The sequence below is a fragment of the Halyomorpha halys genome, unplaced genomic scaffold, assembly GCF_000696795.3.
Source record: "Halyomorpha halys isolate HHAL.00 unplaced genomic scaffold, Hhal_1.1 Scaffold22.1, whole genome shotgun sequence".
In the NCBI taxonomy this organism is placed as follows: domain Eukaryota; kingdom Metazoa; phylum Arthropoda; class Insecta; order Hemiptera; family Pentatomidae; genus Halyomorpha; species Halyomorpha halys.
The window spans coordinates 1,539,014-1,546,319 of record NW_027104816.1 but is presented as its reverse complement, the minus strand read 5'-3'; the positions used below and the strand labels follow the sequence as shown (position 1 = coordinate 1,546,319).

General features: G+C 32.2%; 1 long non-coding RNA gene across 1 annotated transcript in view; it reads right to left on the bottom strand.

Moving 5' to 3' along the window:
* The window catches only part of LOC136795311 (uncharacterized), a 707,978-nt gene that overhangs the window by 108,244 nt on the left and 592,428 nt on the right, over positions 1-7,306 (bottom strand). The window contains exon 5 of the long non-coding RNA XR_010842895.1: positions 4,761-4,798. This is a non-coding gene — a long non-coding RNA (uncharacterized lncRNA). The remainder of the gene's footprint in view (positions 1-4,760; positions 4,799-7,306) is intronic.

Sequence of the window (7,306 nt, the reverse complement as noted above, 5' to 3'; positions counted from 1 at the left end):
TTAAACAATAACTAATGGATTTCCTTTCCAAAGACTTATCGTGTTCTTTAGTTTACCAATTATACATCTGTATATCATATTGTTACAATTGAAATATAAAATACAATAGGGAGTGCTAAAATATGTATACATAAACTAAATAAACGAAAAAAAAAAATTACATTTAATAGATATGTGGATGATATGAAATAATAAAACGATTAAATGATCCAGATAGATGGTTTGTTTGTCATAAAATACATTTTCATTGTAATCTAGTACCTAATTCGGCGGATGAGAATACTACAGGTGAGATGGGTAGGGTGCTGTCTATCCATTCTGATCTACTAGTGTCTCCCGCTCGGTCTGTCTTCCCATGATAGAAGTGTCTTACTCTAGTTCCTAGCCCGTAGTCAGGGTGTCATCTTTTTCCTTCTGATTTCTCATTGGCTACTCATATCAACGTCCACGAAGGATAATTCAAAAAGTGGGAAAGTATAAACTATAGTTGAAGCAGCATTCTCATGGCTGATAAATAACTGGAGGTTTACTTCTATTAGGTCCTAAAATGTTTCTGGGATATCTTCAGAGGATGCCAGTGTGTTGAAAGGAGTCAATCCTTTTTCTGTATTTCCTTCATCAGGTACTTAAACGTAAGTTAACGAACGCTATAGTATTTAACAGCTATTTTTATAAACAATCATTATAAAGTACATAGTATAAACTATAGACATCTGGCACATTTCAACAGACACTGACCATAGAGGAAGTGACCTTTCCTTAGTATTCTATATCAATGTAAAAAAGGATTGACACTTAGGCAGGTACAAGCTGTCATCTCACAATGGACTTGCATCAGTCTAACTATTTTATGTTTAACACATGTAATTCAGTTCCCACAAGTCCTTAGGTCATGGTACCTTACTCCCCATTTCTTGGAAGCTTGGCCACCCTGTTTCTAGTCACGCCTTTTTCCCCTTCCCAGATATTTATTTCTAATTTCATAGGTTCTCTAGGCTCCGCCTAATTTCCTAAAATTATCTGATAGGTCCTAACCCCTTCTCCTATTTCACTATTCTTCCTACCCCCTCTTCTCAATATTTCCTAGCACTAGATAGCTAAGTTAGAAGATAGAGACTTAGTAACATGTAGTTCTTGTAAATATGTTAGAATAATGTAATTTTAGTCTTCACTGATTTTTATGTTATTTAATTCGTAGATGTCGTAAAACCAAACAAAGACAATAATAATATCCTCAAATTAAATACATGGCAATATATTACACACGGCCAATCAACGGTATTCTAATAAATATTTAAACAAAGCCATTTCTTTAATTCTATTCTAATAAATTCATTATCTTGAATTTCCAAATTTATTTTACAATATCTCTCATAAGCTGAATTGGAGGAGTGCCTATTGCTATGTACTAGTAGCAGATTTACTTGGGATGCCAGGATAATCGCTGAAGGCAATTATCCAAAAATAAGTTAATTAATTGATTATAAAATGAGTCCTAAAAAACTATTATTATAATTTGATTCCTTTCCAAAGGCTATTTGTGTGTTTACCAGTTTACCAATTAAATACCTTTGTATTTATAAAATGTTCTTACCATTAATTATATAGTATAATAAAGAGTGGTAAAATGGGATATATAATAGTATATAAACTACATAAAGAAACTAAGTATTTATTTACAATTTGTTATTATGATTAAAGTGATTCAAATGATTCAGATAAAGGTTGCCATAAAATATAAATTATTACATGATTACTTATTAGTTAATTTATACTTATAGCTGCTGATGCCGTGGGATGTAGTGCCGTGGGTGTCTTCTGTTTCATAAGGGATGTCCAGGCCTGGGGGCCCTTCTCACGACTTCGTCTGGTGTCTCAGTCAGCATCCTGACTGTGGTGGTGCTTCCCCGTCCAAGCCTTCCTGTTGAGTGTCTTGTCTGCTCTTCTAAATTCCCTCTTTGTATTTTTCTCCCACTTCTCTTTTGGGGCGTTACCTTATTTTTAAATCTCTTCTCTGATTGGTTATCGATGTCCGAAGACTCCCGAGGCAGGTGTCCCAGGTGTGGTTAATTTGATTCTGGTCCCTCGTCCCAAACTATCATTTTTGTAACTTAAAGGTTAGCCAATCTAATTTTCTCAGGGGCCTCTGGTAATGTGACAAACTTAATACAAATGTTTCCACATCCGAGGATGCTAAAAGCTTCCCAGAAGGATACCCTGACCAGGTATAGGAGAAAATGACAAAACACCTTAATAATACCCCGGATTGTCAATACATAGCACTATAATATCTGAATCCTGGAACGAATCTAATTTTAAATAAAAAAATCGCAGGAATCAGTAATTTCAATCCAAACATCAGATTTTATGGCTAATTTTTTTTTTAACAGTATAAGTCTCTGGATGCCGCAGAAGACCTAGACATAGTAGAGAGACGACAGAGAGTATGGAAGAGGAGTATAAAAGTATCGCGACCGAGGGCAGCCTAAACTGTTTATCCCCGATCAGGAGGATGACTCTATCTCCTTTCCTCATTTCATTATCCACTCAGCAGTTTTTCTCCTAACGTCATAGCTTTTCTCATTTTGAACAGAATTCATCAATTTCCACTGATCGATTGATTCTAAGCTTATTTATTATATGTTATTAGATCATCGCTTTTTAAAATTATTACATTTTATTTGAATAAATTTTAAAAAATTTGCAAATTATAAGAATTATTCTTATTAAAATGTGTTGTTTTAAAAAATATATGAAAAATAAATCCATACAAATATTAAAAACACATATAGACAATAGAAAAATGTCCGTCTGTCGAAGTTTGTGTGGAATTTTAACTAAGAACAAATAAATAATAAAACTGTATATACAAAATAAGTTAAATGCCCGAAAAACAATGATTTTTACCTGAAAATAGTATAAAATAGATAAATAGTATTTGTTTTACGATAAAAAATCAATGGTAACAAAATGTGGTATTGAATTAATCCCTCAAATACTAAAAATCTAAACTCATTCCTGCGTATCCTGTCGTACATAATAACAACGACGGTCTACAAGGGAAAAATTAGATCATCAAATATTCAATTTGATTTAAATAAATCATAAAAATTTGCAAATTACCAGTAAAAATATTTTTTATTTATTCTTGAATAATTACTGGGACAGTTTTACACTAATTTGAAATTTTAGGTGAAATTTCTTTGAATGGAGAGCTTTTTGAAAAAATATTGTCTTTACTCTTATATTGTCCATCAACATAATGGTGATACATGTAATTACAACATTTATTAAAAATTATATTAACATTATTTAAAAAAAAAAATAATATAATCGGACATCACCTTATAATCAACTTGATCAACTGGCTAGTTGATCTAGATAATGATTTATAAAAATAAACAATTTGATAGATTTTTAAAACAATAATAATTAGGGAGAGTGAGAGAATATTAAACAACTTTCCAGAGTAATAACAATTCAGAGCTTAGTGCAATAAATTTACAATAAGTAACTATGTTGTACCTTTTATTTACACTTGAAAATCTTGGGAAGGAACCACCAATTGGGGTTCTTTAAACAATAATTTAAATTAGAAGGTCCCGTGGCCATCTTCTTTTCAGACGCCTCGGAGGGTTATCAGGGATTGTTAAGGATGAAAGATTAAGAATTAATGGGTTAGGATGGGTAAGAAGTTTGAAATGAAAATACACATATACGTTTTGGGTCAAATCTGCAACGAATGGGATGTTATGGTCTTTGTGGATGAGCTTATTTGTAACTTAATAAGGAGCATCAAGGATTTTGGATTGAAAGGATTGGATGCGGGAAGAAAAGGGCATCAGAGCTCAATTCCATTTGTCCAAATTGGTCTGATTATCGTAGTGTATACTAATTTTTTGTAGTGAATGGGAAGTTTAAAGCGTTTGTAAAGTAAGTGTAGCAATCGGAATCTACGAACAGTTTCTTGTCGTTTCAGTCTGGAGTGTGGATTCTAATAATTCTCTTGTTAAGATGGAGTCCTAAGTATCGAATCTGTTCAACAGGCGTTAGTGGATTATTTAGAATAAAATTTAGAAATTATTTTTATATATGTTATTATTGGAATTTACATCTGTACATAATTATAAAGTTAGTAAATTTGATATGTTATTATGGAATGATACAGGCGTGTAGAGAAACTACCCATTAGTAACACTCTAATGACGTTTTTACATTAGCAGGTCCCGTGGCCATCTTCTTTTGAGATGCCTCGGAAGATTATCAGGGATTGTTAAGGTTGAGAGATTAAGAATTAACGGGTTAGATTGGGTAAGAAGTTTGGAATGAAGAGACGCATAGATTCAAATACATATTATTATTAGCTTATATTTAATTTATTTAATCAATTTAATTATTTAAAGTTAAAAATAATATTGGTGGTATAACATATCGAGCCTTACTTTACAGTTGTGATGCGTACGTTTCAGTAACTTTACAAAATATACAATTAAAGTTTCTCGATTTTAGAAAAATTACAAATTTATAATTAATTTTTTTAAAAGAGAGAAGCTTTCATTGTATATTTTGTGAAGCTAGTGGAAATTTACTGAACACCACAGTGAAAAAATCCATCGATGTATGTTTTCGTAGGTCTTTGAAATAGGTATTTAAGGAATATTAAAATTTTTTTTTTTTTTTTTAGTAACAATGCAATGTTATCAATTCAAAATTCAATAATACATTAAAACAGTATTTGAAAAAAACAAAACAATTCTTACCTCAAAAGCGAGAAACGATTCTAGCTCCATCTGTCAATCTGTAAAAAAATTAATCATGTTAATAGTAATTAAATAAAATAAAAACAATTAAACTTCAAATAACTGATACTGATCAACACACACGCACACCCAACACAAACTAGACACTGTAGAGTGTTTAAAACCACACGCCTAAAGAACTGACCCGCGAAGCATTTAGGTGTTGCGGGCGATGAGAACTGCGCGCCTTGACAACCAGACAAATACCAGTGGTACAAACATTAGGTGGCAAATACAGGTGGGCCAAAATTACCTATACTTGAGACCAACATTTAAAATTGTCATGGATACGACCCTTATTCATGAATGATCCATTGATAAACATAAACAAAGTATAGAAAGAAAAAAATAGAAGAATCAAAATGAAAAAAAATACAAATAAAATCATATATTATAAGTTTACTCGACTATGCCTATATTTTATAAGATTTAAAAAATTGTGTCACTAGATTTAAGAATTCTGATTGTTTAACAACCCAATAGTTATCTAGCACAACTATTTTTAATAAAGGTTATCTCTCTCTTCATGGAAATTTAAGCTATTAGTTTAACTATAGCTAATTTCAGCCCAACTCTGACAAATACATATAGGAATTTATACATATACTGTCATTTTGTTTTTAAATGAATTATATTGTAATCTAGACTATATTGTAGACCCGTAAATGCTTAACTATTTTAGTTCCGGGGATATCCATATCACAGCCCTCGAAGAATGGTATCGTAATTGAAGGATTAAGATAAATCCCAACAAATCCCATCAAAACACCTTTACCCTTCGTCGTTAACCTACTGACTGCCCTACAGTTTCATTTAATAATGTTAATCTTACCCCTATAGAACAGATCCGCTACCTTGGACTACATTTGGACAAACGATTAACCTGGAATCCTCATACAAGACTGGAAAGACAGGAAACTGCACGTCGATTTCGACTATTACAGCACTTACTAGACAAACGGTCTAAACTTCCAACACATTACAAAAGACTGTATTGTATCCAATCATTGCAATCCAAAATCCTCAATGCTCCTTACTCGGTTACAAATAAAATCATACATAATGACCTTATGTAACCGATCTAGCCCGAACCAGATATCACTCCATCGATTATAAACTCCCTAACCACTCAAACCCCCTAGTTTCTAATCTTGCACCCTCATCCATTCTTGATAATCCTCCGAGGCGCCTGAAAAGATGACCATGACACCAGCTAATGTAAAATATCATTAGAGTGTTACCAATGGGTAGTTTCTTTACACGCCTGTAACACTCCAATTTAACTTAGATCAGATTTACTAAATGTATTATAATGTACAGTTGTAAATAGCAATAAATAAATATTTAAAAAATAAAATGTATCATGTTATTTTATAACTATCAGAAAATTTACTGGTTTTAGATATTTTTTACAGTCGTAAATAACAGTAAATAAATTATTTTTAAAAAAACATTTGTTTAAAAATACAAATACACTTGAAGAATAGGTGAATAATATTTAGCTCACACTTAATTACCTTAGATTATTTTACTACCGTTCGGTTATTGACAATATATTAGAAAGATTTTTAAGAAATAAAAGTATTTTGTTATTTAAAAAAAAAAAATAAAATAAAATTCTAGAGTCGAATTTTTGAACAATTATAAACATTTCCTAACGATTCCCAACATTTATAGCAAGACAACTTCTACTTGTATAGGTCTAATGTATTCTGATAGTTGAATATTCCTGCTAAAAGGGACGGCAAATTACAAATGAGGAGGGGAACTTTGATCAACGGGGCTGAAGGCACTCATCAGGATGAATACTATTAAGAGAGAGGACCGGGCACACAAAGGAGGTCCTCCGGGTCGTCCTGATGAAGGGATCCATCAGAAGTCTGAGAGGAAGGGACAATCTGCCTAATGTCCTCTATATCTTTATCTAGGTACCTTATCTATGCCGGCCAAAGGTCACATGACTAATTACCACCACGGGCATCACGGCTCACTGTATAATTAACTGCGATTTGTTATTTCTGACGCGGGGTATCATCAGCGGCCTCCCTAATCGTCAATCCTCATTACCATTCCACTATTAGCTCATTTATCTGATCCGGCCAAGGCGACATCACGGGTCAATACGTTCAGCGCCATTTTAACTTCATTTATATTTAAAGTCAAATTGTTAATGAGCCATAATACATAATTACAAACCATAATACGCCCCCAAGTGTTGTGTAGAAAGGTGAGCTCGTTTTGTCTAGAATGGTTTTCTCGTATGGAAATCATCACTATTTTTGAAAACAGAAAATCTAAAGGCCAAAGAAGGCTAAAATTATTTTATGACTCATATTTCAATATTACTTATTTAATTAAGTTTTATATTATTTATTACTTTTAATGAGGTATATATAATTATGAGAGATAGTTGACCGTGGATGAAAAATGAGGAGAAGATGGTTGGGGGTGCGGTCAATGAAAAACACAAATAAGTATGATTAACTTATTTTAATGTGCCGACGTTT